Below are 18,578 nucleotides of genomic sequence, written 5' to 3' on the forward strand. Positions count from 1 at the left end.
CTGGGTCCCACATTAGAGCCTTCTCCTGTATGTGCAGATGTAACCTTCATAGGCCTTAAAAACTCTACCAAGTCTCTTGCATAACACAATGCAGAGGACTGTTTGGAATGACTAAACAGGCCCCAAATATTTCTCTGACCAATGAGAAGAAAACTGGACCTCTTATTGCAGGAGACGTCATACAACTTGGCCTGTGCAGAGACGACTCATAGCATGCGAAGGCAGTAGAAAGATATTTGTGTTCCTGTGTGCACTGTATGAGACATGTCTCTACTCTTAAAATGATAACAGTGAATTGCAGACTACAATAGACTGCTGGGTGTTAGTGAAATTGGAGCTGACAGGGAAAGAAAATCCAACATCTAAGAATTTCTACTGCAGTCGTTCTAGAGCACAATGGCCTGGATGACCCAGAAAACTGAGGTGCAACTGATGACTGGACCTCTGGATGTTTTGATTGCAGTTTAATTTCTACTGGAGTATGGCAACATAGGTGGGTTTTAGTGAAATATTCAATAAATATCCTGGATTTCCTGGAGTGTTATTAGTCGGTAGTTACGTTGAAGCTCACAGCTACTGTGAATAACAATTTTATAATCAATAAAGTGTAGTTATGTAGTCAATCTTACTGTCTTTTTACCTTTAAAAAACGTTTTTTAACAAGCAATGCATTTGAAAACATTTTCGTGATCTCCACTGTCAAACTGTTTATGTTTCCACATTATATATTCTTTCTTCTTTATCTGGAACCAGATTAGCTTTCAGTTGAAATACAGCAATAAACAAGAAAACATCTCCACGGGATTTTTTTTACATGGAGGTCTTGTTTGTTTTAATTAAATAGATTTTTATTAAATTAAGGAAATCCCCAAAATGTAATTGTAGATGTTTTTTTTTTTATAGTTTTATGTATCTCCTGTAGCAGCTGGTTGTCTTTGCTGTCAGTTTGCACTGACAATAATCCAACATCCATTATTATGTAACTCTGCTGAATACAGATATTTATAATCTGAACATGCTGGAGAGTTATGACATCACCCAGCACAGCTGACCGTGACAAGCGTTTGGGGAAGCATGCAAACCGTTCTGTCATGGTAGGTTGCTGCTTGTTACAAACAGGAAATGGATCACTGAGATGTGATGTGATTGATGCATGACCTAACTTGATATCTGTTTTTACTGTACATGCCAGGGGACAATGGGCTGTCAGAAGGCTTGCAAGGTGGAGAAACTCCTGAAACAGTCTCAGAGGGACGTGGTGTGGAGCCAGAGACAAAGGTCGGCCGCAGCAAAGAAGAATAGCCGGATGAGAGGCGCAGATAAGGTGAGTGTGCCATGTTGTTCGCCTGTGTGTTGTTCATAAAGCTTTCGATGAATAAGCTTTTGATTCAGCCGTTTCAGGGGCACTAGCGGGATCAGCACTTGTTGATGCCCGCAGCCATAATCTGACCTCAGCCTGCACTCCTCAGCCAGGGCTCTTTACTTTCAACACGACTCATCATTAACAATTGCAACAATATGTGGCACTCAGGGATTGTATTTTCATCTCTTTTCCAGACGATTTAGCAGATCAAGCAGACAAGATATTGTAATGCTTTATGATTAGTGGTATTTTTTTTTTCAAAGAGATTACCCAACATACCATTATGTAATATGCATTTTACTAAATCAAGCATAACAAAATAGCTGTGGTCAGGGTGTTTTACATATTCCATGTTATGCACTTGTCTATAAAAGTAGGTATCCATACCTAAACATCTGTTTTGTACCACACCTATGTACTTACTAAATGTTTAGTTTTAGAAGTGCAATTTGTAAGATATGGTGAGAATTTAAGTTTAAAACATTCAAAAATTAATCATGTTGCAGATGTCAACTGAAGTTAGCATGCAAACTAGCTAGTGCCGTCCCCTCCTGTCTCGATATAACTTAAGAAAACACAGTCTTGGTTTGTCTTTCCACAATCACTTCTGGTTTTGTCAAAATAAATCCTCAATATGCAGAGTCAGATGTGAAAATTTCACCCCCTGCTGATGTCTGACTCTCCCTCTCTCCTCTGCTGCTTCATGCCTCTGCTGTCAATACCTGCTGTGTCTTCTAGTCCCTGGAATCATACTGTGATCCAAGGTCTTGGTCCAGGCAGACTCTAGTCAGTTTAGAGTGCTTCTTAGCTGCACAACTAACTGAGCTACTTGCCAGTCAAAGACAGCTATAGCCCCCTTCATTTTTGGAGCTACCTTTGACAGGTGGCCCTATCACCTTCACAACCTTCCTAGCATTTAACCTTCCTAGCATTTAAAGACCTAAGAAGTTCTTAACCATAATATGTTAACACTAACATAAGGGACAATATCTGGTGCAGGTTAAAAGAATATTATTTTTTCCATAATACACCCACAAGGACAGACGTAGAAAAGCGTAGAAACACTGAAATTATACTTAGTGGCAATGAACCACTGGTAAGGGAATTTTGTGTACAACTGACTCAGAATTAAGAGTCAGTTAAAGAGAACAGAACTGATTTAAGATTGCTGTTTAAGCAAAGATAGTACCGAAATGCAGTGGCGGTTCTAGACCAGTTTTAATAGGGGGGGCAGGTTGGGGCCGGCTTTTTTGTTAGGGGGCACATACAACCCGGAAAAAAAGATAAATCCCTCATTCAGACAAAACAGTGTTTACAATTTCAGCAATTTTGATTGGGTAGTAAACTGCTGAGACACTTTATTTCTGCCTTTCCCTTAAAAACAAAATCATTGCAAGAAATCTGTCATTGTATTATTGATGCAGACTCCCTGTCGGGGGGGCCACAGGGAGGTCCAGACTCAGAGTTACGGGGGCACTGGCCCCTGTTGCCCCCCCCCCCCCCCCCCCCCAGAACCACCCCTGCCGAAATGCAATGATACAAAATGAAATGCAGTTATGTCCCAGATGCACAAAATGCAGCTTGGCTGATAAATAGCCTGAGTAGTTTTAATCAGTGTACATGTGCAGATCAAGTCATCAGTCTGTCATCACATGTTCGTGCTTTTTGCTTTCATATTGTGTAACTATGTAAGAACCTGCTCAGGGCTGTGGCAATGGTATTTTGGAAAGATACTCAATTCACTTGCCATTTTCCTTTTTTCTCAGTTTCTAGAGTCAGTTCTTCATTTGACATGAAGCACTTACAGCTGCAGCAGCTCCTGTTGGAGCCTCTTCATCCTGGAGTTAATACAAAGACAACACGTGAGGTTGTCGACAATGACTCTGGTCAGTTACAAGTGCAGACAAGGGGTAGTTTTGTGTCTGCTTGTTCTAGTTCAGGGCAGATATTGACGGAAAGTAAATGTCTATCCTATAGCTCGAGGATGCAGCGTGGAACTGTACAGTTTGAATTAGGTTGTGACACATAGTTGTGACAGAGGAACAGCATCATCTGTTTGGTATTTCCTGTAGTATTTTCTCTTGTCTTATTATTACGTGTAATTATTTAAGAACAGAACATGATCACCAAACATGCAGCCATTTGCTTATACGGTCAGTAGCAGAGGAGAGTCTGGTACCTGCAGAGAAAGTAGCAGGACAGTTTTCTAGCTTGCTTTATAAAAAAATCCTCAGTCCATTGAGAAATGCGTGTGCGTCATTCCAGCACACTCGCCTCGCTCATGGATGCTCGGTTTGAAAACAGAGCCAAATTCTTCAGACAGGACTTTGATGCAGAAACAGGAGGAGTGCAGCTGCTCGGTGGATACTGGTACGGACAGCATCAGAGTGGTTCACTCTCCAGACAAACAGCAGGAGGCAGGACAGGGCCTGCTGTACAAGGCAATTCATTACGACTTACAGAAAAACTTCACCGCTGGAAAGACAGCCTTTGCATAAAACAGGGCTGTCCATACAGTAGAAAGACACAATCATTTTTGAAAGGACTGTGGTATTCACTTTGCTCAAAAGGTAGAAAACCTACAACGACCAGAATGCACTGTGCTGCACTTGACCAATAAACACTGCTGCTGATGGGTGACGTACTGTGAGTTGGGTGTTGCTTGGTTTTAGCTCAATGTCCGTTTTCATTAATTTACATATACTACCAACACTGTTGTGATACAAAGCTGGTTGAAAATCTGAAAATGTTCTAGTCCTAGTTAGAGCCACTACAGGCAACTTTTATCTAGGGCTGCATCTAACATCTGTTTTCATTGTCAAGTCATTTGTTGATTATTTCTCAATTAATCGACTGGATGGATCAGTGTTTCCCAAAGACATCCTCGAACGTCTTGTTTTGTCTACATCCCAAAGATAATCAGTATACTGTAAAAGGGGAAACAAGAAATGAGAAAATATGTTTATTTAAGAAGCTGCAATCAGAGAATTTTGTAACCTTTTCCTTGAAAAATTACTAAAACTTGTTAATTGATTCTCAAAAATAGTTACAGCTTTAATTCTATGCTCTTGAATGGTGAAGAAGATGGATGTAATGAACTCCATATTTTATAATTAAGACTACATATTGTCTGAGATTTTGGTGATTAGGCCATTGTTAGTTTAACATTAAAGACTTTTACCTGTTTGGTCACTAGACACAAATTCTTGTATCAAGGTACTGTGTCTTGTGTAAATCTCATCTGACTGCATCAATATCTCAATTTAAAACATCAGTGTTTCTGTTATTTGATCTTTTCGATGTGTTGCCTCAGTATATAGACTGTTTTAGCTCTTGGCGTTGATGTTGTTGCATCTCACACAGTTTTGTGTTAATCTGCACAAGTCTTCACAAAAGGGAATGTCAAAACAGTTCTTCACACCTCCAAATGTGCCTCGGCCATCTGATTTAAGGCATGCATGGAGCTCCTAGTCCACCTTCTGACATCCTTCTGACAGCTGTCTGAGCAGGTTTGGTTCCCTGTAGCATTCAAAGGAAGGCATGCGTCCTCTGTATCATTATTTAAAAAATAATCTAAACCAGCAGCAGCACCAGCTAGTTGATGCACCTTACAAAGCTCTGTCCTCCCGAGTAAAGAGTCAGAAAATGCCTCAATCTCGCTTAGCTCAGAAAATCTGCAGCTTGACATTAGCAATTAATGAATTTACAAAAAATGTTCCGTCAGTCTTTTGTCTTTGACCCGAACTTTAAAGGCACATAGTGACATTATTTGACCCATGCAGTTTGAACTTGTCTCGGAGGGGAAAATACAATACGCACATTCAATCACACATTTGAGGGTCATTCATTACATCTACAATCAAACACATTTACATTTACTTTACATACACTAAATACAGATGCAGGAACGCAGATTTGTTGTAGAAAAATTATCAAAGTGTAATGTTTGTAGCTCTGCTTTTAATCCCGCCGTGTTATGGTGCTAGTTAATCTACTAATGGCCCTGAAGGAGATCTAAACCACAGTGCAGTTGCCCATAGCAGCTGGTGCTCTAGTGAAAACATCAGGTGTGCTTCCTGCTCATTGTCAGAGCTTAGCACCCTCCCTTCAGTGTTTACACACCAGGTAGAGGACTAGGGCAGGATGTCGTGGTGCCTTGAGTCTCAAGCAGCCGCTGAACAATACAAGCTCTCAGTTGGGATTGCAGAGAGGGTCCCGCTGGAGGGGGAGGGGGGCTCTAAACAGAGGTGAGGGGCTGCTGCGGTTGCTAGGCATCCACGCTGAGGAAAGCATATCTGTTTTAGGCCCTGCTCCTCTTCTCTCCTTTTCCCACAACAGGGTGCAGCACCACAGGCAGCCACAGAGGGCAGCCATACTGCACACAATGTGCAGCTCCCCTCCACATCTCCTCCTATAGTGAAAAACCCAGGATGGCCCAAATAATCCCCTCTAATACCCTTCTGCACTTGATTTCCCGGTCTCTGATTGGACAGTAATGTTGTTGCTGCTGTTTGTGGTAGCTGATTGGTCTGGCCCACCATTCAGTGAGTGAGGGTTTGTCAAGCGGAGCCTCCGGGGAGCCTCTGTGGCATAATGACCCATGACGAGGCGAAGCAGAGTCCCTTATCAGTTTGCAAAAAATAGCTGAGAAGCACAGCAACAAAACTGGGAGCAAAGACCAAGGGGGGCGTCAGGGAACCTCACATGACCTTGCCAGCTTCAATCATGGCGGCTCATCAGTGGTGGTTAGGTGGGCAGGCGGTGTGGTGGAGCAAGTGGCTGGAAGGCTTTATTGACAGGATTGTCTGTGACTGCTGAGAATAAGAAAGAGAATGACCAGTTCTGATTAAGGAAGACGAAAGACATCCTGGAGAGGGAGCGCTGCTCAGTACTGCTGCGTACTGCACTGCCTCTGCACGCCTGCATGCCTGTGTCTGTGTGACTAAGCAAGTGTGTGCGTGTGAGTGTGTGTGAGAAAGTGAGAGAGAGAGAGAGAGAAAGGGGGCGTGTTGATTTGTGTGCTCTGCTGCACAGCCACGATAGTGTGAGCTGAGTGATGCTCGCTGGCTGTCTCTCTCTCTCTCTCTCTCTCTCTCTCCCCCTGTGCTGTACCTCTTTCTGCCGAGCATTGATGAACCATTTTATGCTACAGAGCTGCCATAGCCATCGTACCAGTCCTTCTGCTGGTTGCTTTTTTGTCCTTCCATCGCAGGAGGAAACAACTGCCACTGCATTGGTCCTCTCCCCAATGCTGCTAAGGTATTGTACCATCTCCTGTCTGCTGTCAAGCTGTTTTTTTTTTAACCAGGGATTGTTGTGCTGCCTCTGCTGCAGGATCCTTTTGCTGCTGCTGCTGTTGTTGCTGCTGCTGCTGCTGCTGCTGGGGAGATAAGGATGATCATCATAACATGTCTTAGCGTCTCAGACTCGTAGCGGCTACGGTAATTGAAATATATTCCTCTGCTTATCATGCACATGTACTCCCCTGCCCTTAAATGCATTTTCTTGAGAGACGGATCAGCCTGTTTTGAGCTGTCCTGCACAGGAGTGCAGAATATACAGGTTAGATAGCACTGAGAAGAGCCAGAGGACATTGCACATCATTTGCATGCAGTAAGGATTCACTGTCATATAACTGCAAACATGCTGCAGTATGTTGAAGAGAATACTAGTTGGTGTAGAAGGAGCCCTGTTTATCCTCTGTGTGATATAGCATGATTTTCAGTGTTGATGTTAGTTCCGGTTGTCACTGCCATGCCTGTCAGAAGGTGCTTTATGTACAGAGTCTACATGCAGAGGAGATACGGTAGTTTTTAGTTGAGACGGATTACTCTGGTAAATGAAGTTGTATTAAAGAATTGGAGGGATGAGTGCTAATTGGTAGACTGCAGTCATCTGATGTTGATAAAACTGTTTGCATGGATTTTGTCAAGCATTTCTGCAGATTATCCATCAGTGGTGTAGATCCGTGTTAACTGTTGTCAATAGACAAGACTGTCATGACAACAGTTTTTGACCGCATGTGTGCATCACAAATTGACACTGTGGGTTGTAGAGGTCATTAATGGATATGCAAAGAATATACCTGTTTCTGTGTGTTGTCATTAGCTACAAAGCTCAGTTTGCAATGAGACAAGATCCTATAGGTGGCAGTCGTGAGGGGCACAGGGTGGCAGTGGAAATAAAGAGTGAACTGTGTAAAAACATGTTGTCTGTGTGTGTGCGTGTGTGTGTGTGTGTGTGCACATGTACACAGGTATGGATGTTTCTGCTGCCTTCCAAGGTCACTCATTTGAGGAGTTTCGATAATTAGGGCTGTCAGTCTGGACCCACACCACAATATGAGTGAGTACTCTGGCGACAAACTCCATTCATGCCGTGGCTCCTCCTGCCCACCTTGACAAGCAGACACAGCCATTCATCATTTTACTGGTTATCCCTGAGCTGCCAGCAAGTGACTTTTATCTTCACTATGTACAGGAGTACAGGAGACGAGGAGTCATATTTCTTGCCTAAAATTTGTTTGCTCTGCAATGACTTGATTGCAAGAGCGGAGGTGGGAGGGTGGTGGTGGGGGACCTCAAGGAGGGAGGAAGAGTGCTATTGAGCATTTTTTGAAATCTAGCCCTGGGTCAAATAATATTTGCACAAGTTCCTTAATATTTTTTCCACTTCGTGGTTCCTTCCAAATGAACAGAGTTTGCCGCAGCGAGAGTTCAGACATTTTGTTTTCAGTCAGCGAAAACTTAAATGAAAAAAACGTCTGCTCACTGAATTTATACCATAATGAAGCCATCTGGTATTCGTCCATATGTTCTATGAAGAAGACTCAAGCAGACTGGATTTTTGAGGTGTTAGGAGTTTAAAAAAAACATTCAGATCGATGTATTAGTGTTTTTTAGCCTAGAAACAAGCACATATTTTTTATATTTAAATTTGCTGTTAAACATTTGTGACCAATGGGGACATATACACTTACACTGATTTCTTGACGACTCGTAGCATTGTTAAATGGATGCACTTATAAAGTACTTTTCTTGTGTAGCTGCTGCCCAAAGCGTTTCACAGCACTTACAGTCACATTCACAGATTTATACACTAATGGCAAAGCTGTCATGCAAGGTCTTGACCTGTTCATCAGGAGTGATACAGTGATACTTAACCTATGCTTACATCTTCACACACCCTCACACACCAGGTGAGAAGCCATCATAAGGCATTTGGGGTTCAGTATCTTGCCCTAGGATACAGCGACTTGAAGCCAGAGGGTGCCGGGATTGAACCACTGACCTTCAGATACACACCTTCTCATCAACTGCTCCACCCTCTTGCCTCAAAGCTTACAGCACTTGGTATACCCATTCATGCTTCCGAGATCAAACGTGATTGGCCATGTTCATCTTCACCAGACTGAATAGTGACTCAACACACAGTTATCAACCTTTAAGCTAATATTTGAGGTTGTTAGCCAGCTGTTTCTTATTTATACACCCACCAGACGCATCAACATTAGCAATAATTTGTTGTCCATTTGGCAAACATAAATCAAATTTTCAATCTCCTTTTAGCTCTGTTGTGGTCTCTACCACAGCAGGTAGTTTATAACAGCGACCTGCTGTGTCTGGAAATGAAGCTGATGACTGAAAGTAAAACAGCAAATATTGTGGGCAATAAAACAAAAACAATGAGCTGAGAAGTGCTAAAATGCTCGAAAGAGTTGAGAGGAACTGATTGTAATTTTCACTACATGTGGCCCCTTCAACATGCACATAGACTTTTGATGACATTTGTTAATATAAAATTATTAATTAGAACCGCTTTAGGTTGAAAGATAAACCCGGTGGACATTTTTTGTAATGGAGGAAGTGTTTCTGAATTACTTCAAACATAACTTTGACACGTCCATTTCTTGACCTTTGCACACTGATTTTGAAGAACCCGCAAATAGTGTTTAATCTGTGATGATCTTAATTAAATAAATAAACATAATGACAACGGAAACAAAAAAAGAATAGATGGCACTTCAACAGCCGGATATTAATTGTCACAGGGAATTAATGAATAGTGGTAAGGTGCCTGGACCCAGTGGATTCCCTATAGAGACAAATCTGAGCTGATCAGTCTGATGTGTTGGAACACAAAACTACTTTGTAAATCTTTGGAAGGAAGATTGGATCCACACCTCATGATTCTCATGCAAAAGGATCAGGATTGTTTTGTACAAAGCTGTCAAGAGTTCTCATTATGTATTACATGACAAAACTGGTGCTAAAGATACACCAATAGTGTCATGTCACCTTTTTAAATTATAACCATTATTTGCGTTTAGATAATATTTTCTCAGATGGATTCTGTATACAAACCCAGTGGCAGGGATTTAAGTATAATATCACCACTCTTGTGCATCACTTTGGCTACAAAGTGAATTCGCTTTCAAGCAGATGTGTACAGGTCTGTATAAAATACTGTAAGAGCAACATTGTGCAGCATGTAGTGTAGCGTTTGTAGTCTTCGGTAGTGACACAATTAGCTACCCACAATTGGGGAATGTTGATGGTGTACACAGACAACAAAGATGGAATGATGGACAAAAATGTATATTTGAGGTAGGCGTATCCCAATATATTGGTACTGATGATAACAATGATATCAAAAAATGCTGAATATTGATATGTTGTGTTAATAATACACTTATAATACTATATAAATAATCCAGCTCTTCTTAAATCATTCCACTTTGTTCTGTTCTCACTTTGTCATAGTAGATGGGGGTAGATTTATAAGACAAGCTAGATACCAGATGCAAAGGTGCGCAGTTTTCACTGGACTCAGTGAGAACTGCTCACCTCACATATACGCAAAGAAAGTTTTCTAGCTTCAGGGTCTACTTCCTGGTTATGCAGCCCACTGAATATGTGCAATTATGTTTCTCTTGCTGGCCCCGCCCACAACTTCCTGCCCATAGATTTAGATTGTGATGACATCACAGATTATTCAGTGGCTTTTCTTGGCTCAAGGAAAGTTGTACAAATACAAACCTCCATGGATCAATCATATTTGATTTTGTTGGCTGTAGAAGTCCTGTCAACAGTTTACCAGATGTCCTATGTAATAGTGGTTGATGGTGAAAATACTTTCTGGGCTGCAGAGGAATCTTTAGCTGCACTGGGCCACTGGGCAAAATTGTATGCAAGGCTGAACAGCTGCACTGTATCCAGGTTTAAAAAGTAGATTCGTATGTAAGGCACCTTAATGCTGTTTGACACCAACATGAAACTGAAAAACATAAAAAGAGCAAGACACAATAACTAGCTATCAGCCACAGTGTGTGGTTACTACTACTGTGTAAAATCATGGATTCTTGTATTTGTTTCCTGCTTTTTATTTCCCCATCTTTTGTTTTTGGGATTCAGCTTGTTTATTAAATCTCGCTTTTTGTTTCTGCAACCCTCCAGTCTCGATTCTTGCATTCGGGTCCTTTTTTGCTAGAACACAGCAGCGACATGCTCTACCTGTAGTGCGGGTGTATATCATAATGATACCCTAATCGTTAATCCTTTTGGAAACTATATTTGTGGCGTGAAATAACGATATCATGACAGCCCTTATTTGAAGATTTCTGTACAGTACCATGCCTCATTCAGTATGTGACTAAGCTGCACACGTAAAATCCCAAAGGAATGCATCATAGTCTCCTGTATGTACAGTATGTACATTGCTTGGTAGATAAGCTGAATAGTATTGTTAGTATGAAATATTGTCCCCAGTATTAGAAAGACCAAAGTGAATGAATTAGTGCTGAACATGGCTGCTCAGGGGAAGATGCAGCAGCGGCAGTGTGAGAGGAGCATGGCTCAGCATGCTCCTGAGTGTCTGAAGCCAGGCGGTAGTAACAGCTGGAACACTGCTGCTGCTGGCGCCTGGATGCGGCCTGGATAAAGCACGTGATCCGGCCACAGTGTGAGGCATTAGTGATATGAACAGCAGGGTCCACGGCCGCAGTTACATAACACCATCTTCACTGGGAAATCTCTGTGAAGATGGCTCCGGGAGACTCTGTGACAGCAGAGTGAAAGTGCAACATCATTGTCAGTGACCGCATCACTTGCTCTGATTGTTGGAGTGACCCATGCATGACAAAGCAAGCGTGTGTCCTGATGGTGTTTTCATGCGAGGACAGATTTATGTTTTGTGCTATATAAGCCTGTGGACTAGATCAGCTCTAAACACATGTTCAGTGTAAGCATTGTGTTGTTCTTGAAAGCATTGTGCGAATGTAGCAGTTCTTATATATCCATGTTTACATGTTGCACATGTTTGTGTTAAGGAATAGCTCCTGCAGCTCAAATGCAATGTGAGTAGATATGTTGTGCCACCTGTCTTCATGTTGGCAGTTTGACTGACTGCTGTGTTCGTGCTCAGATGGCCAGGAGTGCCTGGCTGCTGACTTCAGTGGAGGTCAGAGGAGAGTAGCCAGTAATCACCACAGGGATCTGACTGCATTCATAATTGATCATTCCTGGAGTTGATCAGGGCTGTCCACTCAGTCTGATGGAAATCACTGATCTAGTGTGAACAGGACGAGATTAGATGAGACCCTCAGAAATGAGTCATTGCGGTTTGTTGTTAGATTTACTCAAGTTTACAGATGTGACTATTATAGGTGTGAATCTTCACTGGTCTCTAAATTTGATTATGATTCAGCTATCAACAATAAGAATGTGAAACGTTTCTCGATTGTGCCTCAATGTATAGCATCATACGTTCTCTATATTTCTACCCACGGCAACTTTTTCATCATTTAAATTATTTTTTGTTTAGGAAGTCCCATTAATCATCAGACTACAACAGTCTACAATATAAAAGCTGCATCGCATCAATACCAGTATCTGTGTGATCACCTCTGTACAAAAACAACATGAATCCATCTGCAGAACATTACATGTGTGCTGTAATCTACAATAATAATACCGTAGCAGCTCTTAGACACACATCACAGGCACGACTGCTGCATACGCCTCTCTCTGAGTTGGAAAAGAAGAGTTTACTATGCCTCCTAAATTCATGGCTCATCAGCTGGGGTCGCTGTATTCTTTGGCTGCAGACATTAGCTTCAGTTGAAAATGTCTAATAACATGGTTCCTAATTGTCGCGAGTCAGAGGTTAAACACAGCGTGGAGCTCGTCCAGTTTGTGTTTCCCAGCAAGTTGAGAATGTTTGATATGTGCCCAGATATGAGCTTTCATACTGGGTCCTTTTTTTAAAAATGTATTTAAATCACTTCCTGCTGATTTCTGCCTTCTTCTGACATGACGTTTGCCAAATGTCCGCACACAATTGAAAGCATTAGAGTGACGTAACTTCACAATGTTAGCGTCCAGTTGAGGCCGGACAGTCAACAATCTACATAAACTGCAATCCTGCAAATCTGCTGCATTTAGTAATTACTGTTATTGTTGATTTAGATTTGTATTAGTTTCTCAAATAATTGTTTGGTTCTTTGATCAATTAGATGTCAGAAAACTGCCAAGTTTCCCAATGTCCAACGTCTTCCAATGTCTCGTTATGTCCACAACCCAAAGATGTTCAGTTTACTGTCACAGAGTAAGGAAGAAACCAGAAAGTATTAACGTTTCAGAAGCTGGAAACAGAGAAAAACATTTTTGCAATTAATTTAACAATGAGTTAAAAAGTGTAAAGGCAACTGTTATTCTCAATTGATTGTTGAGGCTTTAGATGTGACAGACTACTCATTTGTTGCAGCAACAAGTGTTTGCATTCAAAGCTGCAGGCTCTACTCTGGTAGGATAGAGATTATGCTAAGTGTTACATTATTATGGACAGGTCATTGATTTGCTTTGGTGAGTATGACGACAAGGCAGAGCACCTGTCTTCATCATTGGCATGATTTTAGTTACAGTAGCCTGGCTTGACTAACAAAACTCATAAAACTCAAAGCATACACATAAATCTTAACCTTTTAGAGATGCTTGTGGCTCTGTCTGAGCGGTCAGTCAGTCTGTGTTTGGGGTCAGCTCAGTGGGGTGGAGGGCTGTTTGGATCCATTCTGAAAGGTGGACGATGTCACCTCAGGGCGGGGGCTGGGGATGATTATGTGGATATTGCCAAAATCCACAGTCAGTGGTGATTATTTGTCTGGATTTGCTTTGTAATAAAAAGCTTATCTCCACAGGTTCAATCTCGGTCCCTGTACTTGTCTCTGCCTTTCTCTTTCCAGTGTCTGCTTATGTCCTGACAGAACTGAAAATTCAGTATGATGTTGCCTACATTAATTTGACCCAAATCTGCTAAATTATATTATTTAAAAAAGGCGATTCATAGTGATGTGAACGCTGGTTCATTTGTTTCTTTCAGCTTACTCTTGACAACAGTAGACCATGTAGCTCAACAAATGTGTCATTTACAGCTGATATCGACCTAACACAAATATGTCAGTATCAGCATATGTGTTGTCCGACATGCGCTGATGTAAAACATTTTATTTTAGTTTATACTGCGGAAAAAGATGCTTGGGCAAATTTATAGTTATTAAATTGGCAATTGCCAGGTTTTATCTTCAATTTATCATTATTAAGTAAATGGTGATCATACAATTATAGGTATTGAATAATGAAACAGTCTGTGTTTACATTCTGCCCTATGAACCTCGCTATCACTACACAAGTTTTTCTTAGCTGGTGATCCATTTCAGTTAGATATTAAATGTTTGAATACATTTACGTTTTTTTGTGATTTGTGAACAACATGAAGAAGACGGTAATGATCCAGTTCTTTGCAACAGCAGCAATGCAACAATGATACCACTTTTGGAGAGTTTTCTCACCCACCTTTGAACAAGTGAACAACGTTGAACTTCTCCATTTTATCTGCTCACAGCCGCCCTCCTCAATCTGACTAGTGACTTGATTTTGGGGCTGTTGTGTCAACTACAGATGGTACTTCCATATTTTTGTATGCCCTTGTCCACGGACACAAAGAGTGAAGTTGGATCTAGGCAGTGTGATGAAATATAAACCAAGATTCTCACCTAAAATGCTTTCAGTAACATGCTTCGGAGTGCTGTTCAGCTGCAACAGAGAAAGTCTGGATTTGGAGGTGGCAGCCAGATTTTTTCCTCTTTTGTGAAAAACTGATTCTGAAGAAACACAGAACACAACAAGCCAGTGACAATCAAATATGAACCTGTTCATTGTCTCTTTACTCGCCAAATTCAAGCACTGCACCAACCCACAGTATGTCACCCATCAACAGGAGTGTTTATTGGTCCGGTATGGCGGGGTGCATTGTCCTTGTTGTAGGTTTTCTACCTTTTTAGCAAAAGCAGAATACCAGTTTTATACAAGGAACATCTGTTCAGCAGTGAAATACTTAAGTCTTGTTTAACTGTAAAATAGACTGTCTCCATTACATATCTTTGAGTTTGATAACCACAGAGGGATAATTGCCACAAATGTGTGTATATTATTTTTATGTTTGTGTATATAATTTTTGCTTCCTAATATCAGTGTTGGCATTAAGCCCAAGAATTGATTCTAATAGACAGAAAGAGTGGGATCCTATGATGTCGGAGGTGGTTGGTGAACATTGTTGTCCAGTGTTCATGTCGTTAATATGGACACGTTCTGCTCTGTGTATTGTCCACCATGCTGGAGGTTAATTGCGCGCTCTTTGATTACATATTATTGGCAGGCAGTGCTACAGACACACTGTGCCATTCACTTCAAGGCACACTTGCTGTTTCTGCAGCACCCAACTAATGTTGAGGATGATTAATGGAATGCTAATGTGCTCCGGAGTTAATGCTTTGTGTTTATGTGGTGATGTAATTGATTCTAATGTCCCGATGAAGTGGAATTTCACAGCAGATTACAAGGAAAAAAGCTTGTTGGTGCAGTGGGCGCTGGAGCACAATGATTCCTCTTTTGAAGTGATTCATCTTTGATAAATGCATGATGGGGCACGCTACATTGTTGCTGTGCTGTCCAATCCACTGCATCCATGTTGGCCCATCAGTGAATAGGGGCACAGGGTAATTGCATGAAGAAGCTGTAATAAAGTGGATTAAAATAGCTTTGACCTGGCTAAAATGAATTAAAGAGGTCATCATGACAAACAGGCTCCCAAACTGACTCATTGTACCCGCTCAGTCAAATATATCATAACACAGTATTGTCTTTGAGATGCTGACAGTTTAAGACTGCAGCCCAACATGATGCATGTGTGCTGGAGAGTGTTGGTCAAGTTACTTGGAAATAGTAATTAGTTACTGATTACTGATTACTTCTCCGAGAAAGTAATCCCGTTACTTTACTGATTACTTATTTTCAAAAGTAATTAGTTACTTTACTAGTTGCTTTACTAAGTTACTTTTCAAAAACATGATGCACAACCTGAATATGCTATAAAGCAATAGACCTTTCGTGGCAGCAGGAAATAAATGGACAACAGCCAGACATGAGATAAACAAACCCAGTGTGAGCCAATATTACAGTAGCACCAGCTCCCAAAGGGCTTTGCATCACTACTCACCTCTTCTAGTAGGGCTGGGTATTGTTAAGAACCTCATGATTCGATTTTGATTCTTTCGGTCGCAATTCGATTCAATATCGATTTGATTCAATACTGATTTAAATGCTTCGATATAGATTCAGTAATAAGCAGTAATAAACAAATAATTCATTAGAGTAGGCCTACCTGTTGATAATTTTCAAATTCAAAAAAGTAATCTTAAATTATAAATCTTTCCTCTAGGAAGCTATAGTTGAAATGTAAACAAAGGAACACGATGTTTTAAGTTATAAAATAGTGCAACCATAGTTAAGCTGAGAAAGTACCATTGTTTCTGGGACCTTTATGGGACATTTTTATCTGACATAAAGAGACATAACCATAGTCCCTCCGCCCTCCGGCTAGACGCAAGTGGTTAACACGTTGACACTGACCCCCCTCTCTCCTCAGAGGAGAGTGCTACTCGCAGGCGCACGGTGCAGCGGCCAGGATGAGACCGGCTGCGCTGGGAGTTTACGTTACAGTCTGCGAAAGAGCGGTGCGTTAGACATCATCTACCCGCCTCCGCAGCTCCGACGGTGTTTCCGCGGCGCATCACCCTCCGACCCTCAAGCGAGATCGCGGGCGAGGCGCTTCCAGCTGCTGGAGGCGGGGACCGAGAGGGACAGCCGCTGCAATCAGCCCTGCATACGTCATTGTCACTCACGAGACAGTCTCAAAAAAATCACGGTTAAGTAACGCAGTAACGCAGCCTGCTTGCGGGAAAGTGACAGTAATCTAATTACTGTTTTTGCTATTGTATTCCCTTACTTTACTCGTTACTTCTAACGCGTTACTGCCCATCAGTGGTGTTGGAATAACAAACAGTGTCTAATTCTACTTAATTAGATGTGCCTGCATAAAACAGTCGTCCTAATACAGATGAAAACAGAAAGCTTGCCCTCGACCCTGACAATTATCACAAATAATGAGCTCATGCCGATCTGAACTGTTATTCAATCAGATCGTGCATGTCTGAACAGGCAAATCATGCACACAGGGATGAAATGTATGTGAATTTTAATGAAATTGGATTCATAAATAAATCTATAACTAATATTAAGTTATACTATTTTGGAAAACAAAAATACAGAACATTGCCTCAGGTGTAAGTTTTCTGTGACTCATGTCATTTTAATTTTATTTTTTGAAGTGTTGGTCAGACAAATCCCTAACCCTAATTTCATGTAACCCTCTGTATGTGGACAAGGGCAGGAGAGTATATTGAAATATTATTGAAATCACAAAATCCAAATAGCAGAAACTGCAATTAGTTTTTTTTACTAAAGGTAAAATGTGTGAAAAAGCAGCATCATACAGAGATATCCTGACAGACAAATCTTGTTCTTTGGTGTTTTTTTGGTATAGACCCCATCAAATGTCTCATCATCATCATTTGAGTGGGATTGTCAGTGAAAATGAAACTTGTGATGAAAAAAATAACCATTTCCATGAATACTGAAACATATTCCGCATTTATGTCATTCCATGACAACTCACCTGGAGTCCAGAATTTTTTTTTTATGAAAGGAATGGGTCTGATAGTGCTCTAATCTAAATACTTTTTAAGTTGGGGATTTGTTTGTTAAAATTTGGCACTCTGAGCTAAATAAAGTCTAAGCCTCAGCAACTGCTTATTTTTCACTGGACCGGATGGAAATTTGTCTGAACATTCAAGAAACCTTAAGGATAATTTGCATAATGTATTTATTAAATTGTTGTTTCAGAATGTTTAAAGTAATCCAATTAATAACAGTACTTTTACCAGGACAAAGAATCTTTCATTTATTAAAAAAATGCTGTCTCCACTAGTTTTCACTTTGTCGTTTCACTTTCATTCTGTGCAGTATTATTGTTGTTGTATCACATCTAAATGTTATTTGGTCCTGCATAAAAAAATAAGATTGATCAAAATGTCCAACAAAAAAAGTTTTGACTTGATTAAAAAAAAAGAAAAAGAAATTCCATAACACCAACTGGAAGGGCCTAGGTGTGATGGTATGGAATGACTCAACTCTAATATCTGTCTCCATCTGATATGGACCATTAAAATTGATGGACCCTTTGACAAACAAGTCAGTGTTTGAGCTTATCAAGGATTCACTTTTACTTGTATCTGAACAAAGGACAACATCATTTTCAGACAATGCCATAAATCATTGCATGATGTGGTAATTAAGTTACCCTATTTCAAAGTGTGAATCGCAGCAGATGTTACGGAGAAGAGCTTCTCAGCACCTACCAAGGTCGAGGTGGATGGAAGGACTGTATGGCTTTAGGAGTGGTGCCTTGCAACAGGGGTACAGGGCAGGACGGAGACAGCCTTTGTCCAGATGTCTGCTTGCGTTAGGGAGGTTATGGCACTGCCCCCCGCCATTAGAAACAAACACTAATTGCCCATTGGCCCCGGGTTGGAGATGTGCAGCTGGGGACATGTGGCTAAAAATAGCACTGCTTGTTCCCATGAGTGGCGGGCACAAAGCACCATAGCATTAGTATTCAGCACTAAAGCATGGCATGGACAAAAAAGGTCATCTTCTGGCCATGGCCACAAATGTCAGGGTGGGGTAATAAAGCGACACCAACACAGGGTGGCCGTACTGCGAGCAGCACCTGAGGCTTCACCCACATTTGGACCAACCTACTG

Source organism: Sparus aurata, chromosome 5 (genome assembly GCF_900880675.1).
Source record: "Sparus aurata chromosome 5, fSpaAur1.1, whole genome shotgun sequence".
NCBI classification, from domain to species: domain Eukaryota; kingdom Metazoa; phylum Chordata; class Actinopteri; order Spariformes; family Sparidae; genus Sparus; species Sparus aurata.